General features: G+C 51.5%; 1 long non-coding RNA gene across 2 annotated transcripts; it reads left to right on the top strand.

The window, feature by feature from the left end:
• Nucleotides 1–669: 669 nt before the first annotated feature.
• On the top strand, nucleotides 670–5835 carry LOC121017839 (uncharacterized). Of its 2 annotated transcripts, XR_005784913.1 has the most exons (6): nucleotides 670–965; nucleotides 1044–1294; nucleotides 2102–2298; nucleotides 4369–4590; nucleotides 4685–5223; nucleotides 5588–5835. It is a non-coding gene; the product is annotated as an uncharacterized LOC121017839 (long non-coding RNA). The 2 variants fall into 2 exon arrangements; XR_005784912.1 differs by having other exon boundaries at nucleotides 4369–5223.
• The last annotated feature ends 6558 nt before the right edge of the window (nucleotides 5836–12393 follow it).

Raw genomic sequence — 12393 nt, 5'->3', positions numbered from 1 at the left:
ACACAAACACACACATCATTCAAACATACAGCACCCATGCACACTCACGAGACACTGGTACACAGGCACACATTCACCCTCACACACGGACACTCACACCTGCACACACGTGCTTACACGGACTCATGCTTGCACGCACACATCTTCGCTTCCTCTCAGGGGCCTCTGGCGATGCTGTCCGACCCCACCAGGCTGACCCCTCACATTTCCTCGCAGAGAGTTGAAGAGCCTGGGGAGTCTGACATTTCCCAAGCATCAGACCTCTTGAGGGAGCTATTTCTTCTCCAGCCTCCAGGTTCTGTATCTGGTGTCAGAAGAGGGAGGCAGCCAGCCAGCCATTTCCCTTGGGGGGGGGGGGGGGGAACTATTGGCCTCCGGGTGTGTTGTTGTTGTTGTTTAATGTTTATTTTTTGAGAGAGAGAGCCAGAGTGCAAACAGGAGAGGGGCAGAAAGAGAGGGAGACACAGAATCCGAAGCAGGCTCCAGGCTGTGAGTCATCAGCACAGAGCCCGACGCGGGGCTCGGACCCACGAACCATGAGATCGTGACCTGAGCCGAAGTCAGACACTCAACCGACTGAGCCACCCAGGCGCCCCAGCTCCTGGGTGTTTCTTGCTGTCAGGCCTGAAGAAGGCATCGGGCCATCCCCGCTCCCAGATTTCTGAAAAACCCCTGAGTGGTGCGTCTGTGAAATACCAGGGCGTAGGAGGTCAGACCACTCAGAAATGCCACTCCTGACCCACCCTACCACCCTGTTCAATTGTTGGAGACCTCATACCTCCCTCCAGCCCCAGCTGCCTCTGAGGGGATTGCTGACCACCCCACCCCCTACGAGACTTGTTGGGTTGCCTCGAAGGCTTGGGCCCACCCGCGTGACTTTTGCAGGCCTGCCTGGTGCTCAGCACACATCCTCTTCACTGATCCTGGAGGCTGCTGAAAGGAGCTCTTTTCCATCCTCGACTCTGGTGAGTGCCACCGTGAGAATCGGGAGACCCTCGTTTTGTAAGGAAATCTAATGTATTCACAGCAATTCTTGCCTCCAGGAAGTTCTCATACACACCCGGCCCACCGTGCCTGGATCTCCAAATTTTGTTCAAATTTCGTTCAACTGCCCACGATGGGGCAGAGGGGAGTCCACAGTGACTCATTTTCCCCATCTGCTGAGATGGCCTTTGGCAAATGAAGCCCAGCCAGATGCTCCTGTGGGACCGAGAGACTGTCCACCTCCGAAGCGAGACCTTGGCTTCCAGGCCAGGAACACCTCCCATGTGGATCTTCAGACTCTCATCCACCAGTGCGTCTCTGCCTGCCCCCCGCCCATCCCCGTGAGGACTCAGGACGTCCCCAAGCCCTTCCTCCTGCTCTCCACATGCCATGTCCTCATGCCCCTGCTGACAGCTTACCCTGAGCTCACAGTGTGAGATCCCCCTACGGCAAACTCACCACAACCGACACATCGCAGGAGACCTTAGGGACAGAGTGAGGCTCCCATTCTCCATTGGGAAACAACTCTAAGTTCTTCACAAATGGGATACCTCTTTATTTATTTATTTTTTATTTATTTACTTTTCAGAGAGAGACAGTAAGCAAATGGGGGAGAGGGACAGAGAGAGAGAGAGAGAGGGAGAGAGCAAATCTCAAGCAGATTCCATGCTCAGTGCAGAGCTCGATGCGGAGTTCGATCCCATGACCCTGAGATCATGACCTGAGTGGAAATCAAGAGCCGACCGACCGAGCCACCCAGGCCCCCCACGAATGGGGTACCTCTTAAGGCAAGGCTGAAAATTACTTCCCAGCCCTTAACGTCACGAAGCTTTTAGACTTCCTTGGTTTAATGAATTTATATGGAAATCTGGCCCTCCAAATCTGTGCCTCCTCCTAAAAATAGTAATTCCGATCTCAGTGTGTTTTTCACAACATCGCCCCTTTGACACTAGCGGTATTCTAAGCTTCACGAATTCCTTTGGGAACATGACATTCGACGGTGAGGTGGTGTGTGTGTGCCCACCACCATGCCTGACACAAAATAAGCTCTCGGAAAATATTTTTTGGTTGAAAAAAGATGAAATAAGATATGGTGTTTGTTCTCTTGGCTCTGCAGCTACCGTGATGCAATTCTAACCACCTGGAGTGAGCACGGAGTCCACAGGGCAAGACTGCCCCCACGTCCGTCACCAGCCACAGGCTCAGGGACCCCCAGGCCACGTGCAATTCTGACCCACCGGCCACAAATCTGGAGGGGGGGTTCATGACCCCCATCAGGTTTAGGATTTTGCTAGGATAACTCACAGAGCTCAGGTAAGTGCTGTACTCCTGCTTATAGTGTTATTATAAGGGATACGGATCAGGACCAGTCAGATGAGGAGCCACGTCGGGCAAGGTGTGGGAGGGACTTGAATACTCGGCTTCCGCGCCCCCTCCGCTTGGAATCTGGGCAGGTCACCTTCTGGCACAACAGGAAGCTCTTTGCCCAGCCTTGCGTCTGGCGTGAACCAGATTCCTCTCTCATCTGGTTCAGAGATGGCCATTTTTTCACTGTGTCCTCACATGGCCAAAGGGGTGAGGGAGCTCTGTGGGGTCTCTTTTATAAGGACACCATCACGTTCACGGAGGCTCCACCCTCAAGACCCTGTCACCTCCCAAAGGCCCCACTTCCTAAAACCATCACATTGAGAATTAGGATCTCAGCATAGGAACTGGGGGGGGCCACGAACATTCGGACCATAGCAAGCTGGTATCATTGGCCCAAGGCCCCAGTCTGCTAATCACATGGATGTTCTCTCTGGCTCGGCCAGCCCCCATCCTGAGCCATTTCATTAACATAAACTCAGGTGTCATCCAAGGAGGCCATCATGAATAACACACACTCCTATCAACTCAGAAAATCCCAAGAATTTAGAAGTTCCCTCCTGGGATGAGAACAAAGACCAGTCAGATTCTTTATGATACAATAGCTCAGATGCTGAGCGATTATGTATAATAGGGGGTGCACCTGAACGCAGCACCTAGATCTCAGATCCTGAGGGTAGCTCTCTAAATGTAGTCCAAGTCCATCTCGAGGCTCCAGGTGGCATCACCTTCAAAGAAACACACCCATTGCATAAAAACTATCAAAAGATATTCTGGGGCCCCTGGGCGGCTCAGTTGTTAAGCATCTGACTTTGGCTCAGGTCATGACCTCATGGTTCGTGAGTTCAAGCCCCACATTGAGTGAGCTCGAGCGCCATTCAGGTGAACACGAGCCCTGCTTTGGGTGAACTTGACCTTTGCTTTGAGTGAGCCCCGCTTCTCTCTCTTTCTCTACCCCTCCTGGGATACTTTCTCTCTCTCTCTCTGTCCCTTGTGCCCTCTCTCTTTCTCTCTCTCAAAAAAAAAAAAGGGGTATTCTGATCTGGGGCGCCTGGGTGGCTCAGTCGGTCGAACATCTGACTCTTGATTTCAGCTCAGGTCATCATCCCAGGGTTGTGGGATCAAACCCTGTGCCCAGCTCTGCACTGAGCATGGAGCCTGCTTAGGATTCTCTCTCTCCCTCTGTCTGTCTCTCTCTCTCTCTCTCTCTCTCTCTCTCTCTCAAATTAAAAAAAGAAAGATATTCTGATCTATGCTATGGCTCTTAAAGAATATTGCACATTGGTGTTCCCTCACGTGCCCTTCCCATCTTTTGGAGTCTGGAATCCTCATCCCTGACAGCCTCCCTGGAGCTCCCGTTTCCTCCCCTGCCTCAGGAAACGAGCCGAGCTGCCAAAGACCGTGCCTCCAGTTTCATGAATGAGAAGAAGAAACTTTCCAGATGGTGATGCCAATGTAATGTTATGTGTCAATTTGACTGGCCACGGGGTGCCCGGATGAAACGTGATTTCTGGGAGTATCTGTGAGGGTGTTTCTGGGTGAGATTCGCATTTGAAGGTGTGGACTCAGGAAAGAAGATGGCCCTCTCCCGTGTGGGTGGGCCTCATCTGATCCACTGAGGGCCCGAACAGAGCGGAAGACGGAGGAAAGAGGGATTTGCTACTTTTTTCCTGACTCACTGCTTGAGCTGGAATATCACTTCTCATTTGATCTTCTATACCATCCGCTTTTCTGGGCCTCCAGCGTGTAGATGGCAGTTAGTGGGACTTCTCAGCCTCCATGTCACATGAGCCACATCCTCATTATATAAATCTCCTTTGAGATAGGTAGGTAGGTAGGTAGGTAGGTAGATAGATAGATAGATAGATAGGTAGATAGGTAGATAGATAGATAGATCCTATTGGTTCTGTTTTTCTGGAGAACTCTACCTAATAAGCAAGCCTAACTTGGGTTTAAAGAAGACATTTGGTCCTGTCTCCTCTCTCCTCTGGTTGATTACAGCAATTTATGTTTGCATAGGGATCTGGAAGTCAAGGTGAGAAGCTCATTCAGTGTGAGCTTTACAACACCCTCGGACCATCCACAGAGCGAATGCTACTCTCTTCTGCTATCATGAAGGAAAGACTTAGTGCATTGTGACCTGCCAGAAGTCACACAGCCAGCAGACCAGCCCACCCTCAGCCTGGGTCTTCTGATGCTGAGACCAGGGCGTTTCCAGAACACCACGCTGAGACTTCACAAGTAAAAATCCTGACCCAGAAACACCACAGGATCCTGTATTTATCTTTCGCTATTTACCAAAGTAGACATTCTAGAGATCTTTTTTTTTCCCCAGTGTAATTTGAAAGTTTGAACCAAAAGGGCTTCTGAGAAGCATTCAGTTGACAAGAAGCAGACAGCTCCTCCTCCTTCCCGCCCATTCGTCTGCTCCCTGAGCCCTCTGGACAATGGGAGAATTTAGTTTGAATGCCCGTTTCTAACAACTCGGTTTCCCAAGTTTCTGAGCAACCCAGGCACCCACTATTTGTCATCAAGAGGGTGACCACCGTGTCTGCCCAGCTTGGTCATGGACTGTGGCCTTCAGATGGGAGAAGATGCTTCCAGACTTTGCCTGGTCATTCTTCTCCACACCTTAACTCACCTGGAAACAGATGCAGCGAGAAGCATCTTTCTCTGCCTGGAGGTCTCCTCACAGATGTCTCCCGAAACATTTTTTCACCACACCTTTTTGCCTTCAAAAAGGGATCAACACACAGTCCCTGTCTGGGGAGCCGTGGTGCAGGGGAGTGTAGCAAGTTAAACCCAGTCTCCACCACTCACCGGGTAATCTTGGACGCGTTATTGGTCTCTCCCAGCTGTTTCTATGCCCACAAGGTAAAGGGCTTCTGTGCGACAGGGGACACGTCTGGGGGTCCTTCCCACTTGTTGATTTTCCTCAAGAAACCCTCCTGGGGGCAGACCCCACGCCCCAGCCTGCCACTGAATGACAGCACGTAGTGCCCCCAACAACCCTAGAAGTCCTCACCCCATTGGGACCCAGCCCTCCACTGAGCCGGCACCTGCCAGACCACGTCACGGGCAGCCACCACTCCCGTGTCCAGCTCAGACCAAGGCGAGCAGAGAAACTACTCCCCTTGCCCGCCTCCTCCCATGGTGACTGAGGGAGCGTGGGAATGGTTCCCCGGTTGCTCAGGTTCCCAGTAATCCTACAAGCCACACTGTTGTGCTTAACTTCCAGACAGAGGAGGAGGAATGGTGTGTGTCCTCTCATCCCCAGTTCCCACCACCCCCACCCCTGCTCCCTGCCCCGAGCCGGGGATTCCAAGCAGAAAGCAGACCCCTTCGGGCGCCCAGCTGGGATCAATTCGGCAGAGCCACACAGAATGTGAGAAGCCAATCACTTCAAAGCCAGGTTTGCACAACTGTGTCCATTCTTCCTCCAAGAAATTTCACACCTTGATACCAAGGAGCCGGTGTTTAAGAAAGAGGAATTTAAGGTTAAGTAGCATTTTCTCTTTTTTCCAAGTTTATTATTTATTTTGAAAGAGAGTGAGAGAGCATGAGCAGGGGAGGTGCAGAGGGAGGGAGGGAGGGAGGGAGAGAGAGAGCAAATCCAAAGCAGAATCCACGCTGTCAGCGCAGACCCCCCCATGTGGGGCTTGAACTCATGAACCGTGAGATCACGACCTGAGCCGAAATCAAGAGTCAGACGCTTAACTGACTGAGCCACACAGGCGCCCCCAAATAGCATTTTCAACTGTGGAGGGGTATGTGAAAGAAAATCTGTGTGGCCAGTGGCCCCCTGAGATACGTGAAAGGGAGCCCCTTCCCCCAAAAAAGTGAACCTCTCATGACATTCAAACCCCAAGTCACCTTATCTCAAGAGGACTCGTTTAAAGTGGGTCAGTGCAGGGGCGCCTGGGTGGCGCAGTCGGTTAAGCGTCCGACTTCAGCTAGGTCATGATCTCGCAGTCCGGGAGTTCGAGCCCCGCGTCGGGCTCTGGGCTGATGGCTCGGAGCCTGGAGCCTGTTTCCGATTCTGTGTCTCCCTCTCTCTCTGCCCCTCCCCCGTTCATGCTCTGTCTCTCTCTGTCCCAAAAATAAATAAAAAACGTTGAAAAAAAAATTAAAAAAAAAAAAAGTGGGTCAGTGAAAATGGCACCTGCAACTACAGGTTAGCTTGCATTACCTGGCATACAGTGGTGCCCAATAAATGTTGGATGGATGGACGGATGGATGAATGAATGAATGGATGGGTGGATGGGTGGACGGGTGAATGAATTATTCAATGCCCCTGTCACAAGCCAACATTCATTAAAGCCTTTCCATAATGATCTAGGTGTGGAAGAACTGTTTATGGAAAGGCAAGAACCCAATTTGCAAACCCTCCTGTTGGCTTCACAATAATTCATGCTCATCTGCGTCTAATAAAATATGGAAGCAATTTTACGGGAACATTTTGTGCTTTAGCGATTCATTTAACTATTTCCTCTGGGGGGCAAGTCATATATTCTCATCCAGATGTGTGGGGAGTTCCGTGAATAAATCTGCAAATATCAAGATGGGATGCTGCCCCCTCCCCCACCCCTGGGAGCCTGAGTCTAACTAAATGGAAGCACAAACGTGGAGACCAACAGAAGCCATTCTGGCCTCCATTCCTCCTCACGGTGTCCAGGCCCAAAGCACCCCAGGCCCACCTGCTGCTGAAGTGACCGGAAACTGATAGAGGAGCTGAGTGCCCAGGTCACTTTCCTCAAAGAACTTTCCTCGGTCTACTGGCAGTGCCTTGGAGAGATGAGCCGCTCTCCACCCCATCAGCCCCCAACTGAGACACCGGGAAGGACACTCAGGTGCCACAGTGGCCACCATTGGCCCTTCTGACACCACGTACGGCCCCATCACCGCGTCCCCTGTGTGAGCTGCCCCCAAGCCCGTTGCAGATTTAAGAACTTATGAATACAAATGAGTAACACCTGCCTGGAGCCGCCTATCAATCCGTTCACATCCTGATTTTCTGGGTCACCAATTTTTTTAATTAAACTTTTAACTTTGAGATAATTGTAGATTCACATGCAGTTGTAAGAAATAATGTGGAGAGATCCCATGTCCCCTTTATTCCATTCTCCCCTCCTTCCTGCCTTATGGTAATATCTTGCAAAACTGTAGTGCAACACTGAGTTACCAATCTTCAAAAATGTAACATTGCATGCCTATTCTTAATGTACGATCAATCGATCAGAAGTGTATTTTCACCAGATCAAGACTCTTGACCCAACCCCTCACCCACTGCAAAACCTGCTTGATTTGACCACCCAATATTTGCCATTTTGGTAAAGGGCACTCCCAGCCCAGGAGAAAATTCGGAGTCTTCTCTCTCTCTTCTTTGCATTCCCCAACTCAAATCCAAACTAGCAGCCAGTCCTACGCGTATGGGCCAAAAAGTCCCAAATCCACCCACTCGTCACTCTCTCTACCACAAGGACCCTGCCATTAGCCACTGTCAATGCTCTTCAGCAGAACCAGCTACAGAGCTTGCAAGAGCCAGTGAAGAATGAACACCAGGAGCCCTTCGTTCAAAAATTATTAAGGATTTCAATACGGTGGCCACACAGTATTAAACCAAGTGCGAGGCCCCTCTCAGTGCAGAGCCCTGTGGACCACGCAGGTCCCACGGCCGTGAAGCCCATGCTGTCCTTCAAGCTGTGGCCACCGGGAGCACACTGTGGATGAAACAAAATCGGGTCTGTTAATTTGATGCAACAGGGTGAGCACACACTACCAGGAACCCTAGGCCATCTCAGTTAGGACCTACTACAGGATGGAGGTTTAGATTTGGTGTGGGGGTGGGGGCTCAAGAAAGCAAGGTTTGCTCTGGATTGGATGCTCTCAGGTGTCAGGGGTAATGCTGTGACTGGGCATCTTAATTATTCTTTTCTGGAAGATGACAGAGATGGAGCAAAGCTAGAGTTGATGTTGATTTAAAAAAAAAAAGAGGGGGCGCGCCTGGGTGCCTCAGTCGGTTAAGCGTCTGACTTCGGCTCAGGTCATGATCTTGCGGCTCGTGGGTTCGAGCCCCACATCGGGCTCTGTGCTGACAGCTCAGAGCCTGGAGCCTGCATCTGATTCTGTCTCCCTCTCTCTCTCTCTGCCCCTCCCCTACTCACACTGTGTCTCTCTCAAAAATAAATACGTGTTAAAAAAAATTATTTAAAAAAAAAAGAGTCACATTAGCCAGGACGGGGGATGTCTGGTTCATCTGGTGGTTTGGACCGTATCCACACGTTGTCTATGTTCAGACATGATTTTAGAGAGGTCTCGTTGCTCTCTTGATCCAACTGTGGCCTTGCCTGAGGTTGCTTAAACTACCAGCAGCCTCTGCAGCGAGTTGAATTGCTCCCCCCCCCCCCCCGCAAAAAGATATGTCCAAGTCCTAACCCCCGGTACCTGTGAATGCGACCTTATCCAGAGGCACTGTCTCTGCAGATATGATTAAGGATCTCAAGAGAGTTGCATTTCCGGTGGGCTCTACATCCGATGGCTGGTGTCCTAAGAAGAGAACACAGAGACACAGAGGGGACCGTGTGAAGACAGAGACTGAAGAGGAACGACCACAGCCAAGGAAGAGCTGGAGCCATCAGAACCTCAAAGAGGCAAGGAAGGATCCTCCTCTAGAACTTTGGAGGGACCTCGGCTCTACCAACATCTTTTTTTTTTTTTTTTAAGTTTATTTCTTTTGAGAGAGTAAGAGTGCATGTGTGAGCGGGGGAGGCACAGAGAGAGAGGAAAAGGGAGAATTCCCAGTAGACTCTGCACTGTCAGCGCAGCGGCCAACACAGGGCTTGAACCCACAAACCGTGACACGATGACCTGAGCTGAAATCAAGAGTCAGACACTCGGCCGACTGAGCCCCCCAGGCGCCCCTGTTGATTTCAGAGTCCTGGCCTCCAGACCTCTGAGAGAGAATGCATTTCTGTTTCAAGTCATCAAGTTTGTGGTAATCTGTTGCTGCAGGCCTGGACGATGAGTATAGTCTCTTATTGCAATTAGAAAAGACGTAGACCCCCCCGGGACCTGGGCCTGCCTCTCGCCATCCTCATGTGCACACTGCTTCTCCCGTGTCCCCCCACCCCCGGCTTCAGCCACGCCTTTCTCTTCATCCAACACACCGGCCCTTTGCACGTGCCGTCCCCACTGTCTGGAATCCACTGCTTTGCTTTTTCCCTGGCTGATCCTTGTCATTATTCAGATCTCCATGCAGGTACCCCTCCTCTGGAAGACCTTCCTTAGTGTCCTTGGTTAAAAGAACACAGTCCCCCACACACACCTGCCACTTGCCCTCCATCCTGTTGCGGGCTTACTTTTCCTCATGACCCTGCAGTTCTCTTATTTATTTGTTCACATGTTTATGCTTTGTCTCCACCCTCCACGTGAAGCCTCCATGGGGTCAGGAGCATCTCTGCATGCCCAGCACCCAGAACAGCTTATTTTTATTGAACAAATGTAGGAGGCGGGTGCCTGGGTGGCTCAGTCGGTTAAGCATCCGACTTCGGCTCAGGTCACGATCTCGTGGTCCATGAGTTCAAGCCCTGCGTCAGGCTCTGTGCTGACAGCTCAGAGCCTGGAGCCTGCTTGGGTTCTGTGTCTCCCTCTCTCTCTGCCCCTCCCTCGCTCATGCTCTGTCTCTCAAAAAGTGAATAAAAACATTTAAAAAAAAATTTTTTTTAAGTCATACAGCTCGTAAGTGATGGAGGCAGGATTGGAACCCAGATAGTCTGTCCCAGCCTCTGTGGGCTTAAACATCCTGCTTGACATACAGAAGACTTCAGGAAACGTCTAGGGGATGAGTGAATCTCCCTTCAAGAGTGGCCACGAGCCCTTTGCAGGTAACCTATCGGGTGGGAAGGAAAAGGGCCCAGGAAATTTCTCCCATACCTGTGTCTCAACTACCGAGCGGCCCCACTGTTCCTTCCGAGGCTCAGGGGACAAGTGAGGAAGAAACGAGTAGCATTGTGGAACGTTCTAGAACAACTCCAAGCCCCCCAAGTATGGGCTGCCTCCCAGGGTGTCCGGCGCCCCTCTGCCCCCAAGTCCCTCTCTCAGCCACCTCCCTCCCCACCTTGGCCTGAGCTCCTGAGGGAAGGGATCTAGTGTTAACAGTGGTCCCCATGCCAGGCACCTCGGTGCTCCCAGGAAACCTGATCTCTGTATTTTGCCTCCTGCCCAGCAAGCCCAGCAAGTCCCGGAACAGGCCGGCACCAGGCACCCACGGGGCTTCTGTGGCCTGGGCCTTAGCCCACCTTTCTCCAGCCACGGCTCTGGGGTGGGGGGAGGAGAAGGGTGCTGCCAGGAGGAGGAGGGAGGGGCCTTTCACTCGGTGCACTGGCACTTTCTGGCATGTTTCACATCATATCAGCATTCGTTCCATTGGTAAACAATCCCAGGAAGCAGAAATAAAGTGGGTGGATCAAGAAATAAATTTTTTAAAAAGGAGAGAGAGCCATAGGAAGGAAGCATTATCAGAAACGGGAATGTGCGCTCTGCCTGGGAAGAAAATGATAGGGGGGCAAGGTTGGAACCGAGCGAGCAAGGAAGCCGGAGAGAAGAAAATAAAGCTTTCACGGCAGCCAAGCCGGAGTCCCTTCCAGGAAGAGAAACTGCTCCCGGGGGCCCCCCCGGCCGGCGCCTCCACGGCCCTCAGCAATCCTTCCGGCTGCGAGCCTCGCGGTCACTGCCGGTTTATGATTCATAGGTCGGTGGTGATCTTTTATTTTCAGGTAAAAAAAAAAAAAAGAAGAAAGAAAAGAATAACTCTGGCAACCTCCCTTCCTCAGTGATGCCCTCAGTCCCTAGAATGCTGTAAACACAGTTTATGGCTGCAGCTTGGGTTTTTTTTTGCGGGGGGGGGGGGGGGTGTGGTTGTTTTTTGTTTTGTTTTGTTTTAAGTCTTGGGAGCTTCTGTCTCTTGTTGGCTGCTGGCTACCACGGAAGGTGAGCTCTCCAGCCACCAGCAGGCCTCCCTCCCGAGGTGCCCGACGCAGCTCTGGTGACCTAATGGGAAGCATTTTCAGATAGATGGTTCCATCTGCCTGGTCCACAGGAAAACTTCCTAGAAAAATATCTCCCAACTTGTTCTGGATGTGAAAGAAGGTATTTCCCACATCACATAATTAGCACCCTCCACCCTCCGAGCAATCAGCATCCAGGAAAGAGAGTTCTGATTCATGAAACTTCCCTGGAGTTATAATTAGGGCTCTCTCCATCTCCTTTAAAATTGTATCTGTCCTGTACGTTACGCTTAACTATTCATCAAGCGGCTTCGCAAATATCATCTCGCAAATATCATCATACTGGCCTTCTCTTCAGTATTCTAGGGTGAAACTCGCTCACAAAGCCTTCCTAATGTACCCCAGATCCTCCAGGAGGAAGGGGCGAAGCGTTGGTCAGATTCCAGGCCTGTCTGGATCCATTGTGCAACGTCACTGTCATCAGAGGGCTCGCACGTTTCTAATGTCTCCTCTCTCCTTTGACCTCCCATCCTGAAGAACTGGGGAGTGACAGGACTCAGGCCTGGCCCCCTCCCATGCTGGGCTGGCCACCCTCTCTCTGATTTTCTCTCAAGAGGCAGCCAGGCCCCCCACCCGGGGCCAGATGGGTCCCAGGCACTGGGGGCTGATATGTTCTGTCTTGCTCTCTACTTGTCTGACCCCATCCTCCGGTGCTAATGGTTTTGAACAATTGGCCTTTGTCCCAAACCCCTGGACCTTAGGAAAGAGGGAGCTCCACGGGATCCAGCCCAGATCACTGGGATTTGGAACCCAAGTCAAGAGACATTTTCTTATTCAGGGACCACGTCAGGGACGGGGAGGCTGACAAGGCCAGATGAGGGCGTTGCTGCATTTCCGGATGAGCCGACACATCCCCCGACACAGTCCATCAGGCCTCACGGCTGGGGAACCGCAAAGCTTGAGGCCAGCCCCCAGTGCCTCAGTCTGGGCTCCCCCAAAAGCAGAACCTGTAACAAGGATCAAGTGCTGGTATTTCTCG

Source organism: Herpailurus yagouaroundi, unplaced genomic scaffold (assembly GCF_014898765.1).
Source record: "Herpailurus yagouaroundi ecotype Mexico unplaced genomic scaffold, PumYag 216, whole genome shotgun sequence".
Classification (NCBI taxonomy): domain Eukaryota; kingdom Metazoa; phylum Chordata; class Mammalia; order Carnivora; family Felidae; genus Herpailurus; species Herpailurus yagouaroundi.
This window is presented reverse-complemented; position numbering and strand designations above follow the sequence as displayed.